Source organism: Suricata suricatta, chromosome 10, assembly GCF_006229205.1.
Source record: "Suricata suricatta isolate VVHF042 chromosome 10, meerkat_22Aug2017_6uvM2_HiC, whole genome shotgun sequence".
NCBI lineage: Eukaryota > Metazoa > Chordata > Mammalia > Carnivora > Herpestidae > Suricata > Suricata suricatta.
The window spans coordinates 41,294,783-41,295,689 of record NC_043709.1 but is presented as its reverse complement, the minus strand read 5'-3'; positions in this window follow the sequence as shown (position 1 = coordinate 41,295,689).

Sequence of the window (907 nt, the reverse complement as noted above, 5' to 3'; positions counted from 1 at the left end):
GCCTTGAAAAGGCTACTCAAAACTTCAACGTTCCAAATTCCATACATAGTCAACAAATTCTTGGTTTTTCACCTCTTGCACACTATCGTTTCCACCAAATCTGCACAGGAATCACAGCAAACCCTCCAGGCCTTGGATTCCCTCTTCTTTTTAGTTTGTTGGCTCCATCCTAGTCCACCTTCCTTTCTCACTGACAAGGTTGTTTATCTGAAGTTCGTCATCACCAGCAACGTGCAAAAACCAAATCCTTGAGCAGTGAGTTACCCTTTTTTCGTTTCTGAATTTTGGAAGCTGGTAATACTAGATTTAAAAAAACCTGTAGTTCTTTGATCTTGCTCTACTGAATTCATGGATTCCAACCTTGACTAAGACCTCTGCATCATTTCAATACTCTTAACTTGTTCTGATTTGTTCCCTCCAACCTTCCCCTCAAAATTCTTTTTCTCTCAGACTGCACGGTTTTATTCTCAGCAGATTTCTGCCTCTTCCTTCATACTTCATCAAGGAAACAAAGGCTCTCTCCTTCCACTTCCTACATCCTTTCTCACAAAATGTATAATCCATATTAACATGTAGCTAAAAATCATTTTTATTTAAAGTAAAAAACATAGTGCCTATATTTAAGTTATTTTCAATCATTTGAGAGGCTCTAACCCATTTGATAGCCTAGAATATAAAAATAGGGGGGCTTCTGGGTGGCTTAGTCAGTTGGGCATCTGACCCTGGCTCTGCATGATCTCACGGTTTGTAGGTTCGAGCCCCAAGTCGGGTTCTGTGCTGATGGCTAGCTCAGAGCCTGGAGCCTGCTTCAGATTCTATGTCTCCCTCTCTCTCTGACCCTCCCCTGCTTGTACTGTTTCTTTCTGTCTCTCAAAAATAAATAAAAAACATAAAAAATTTAAAAAAA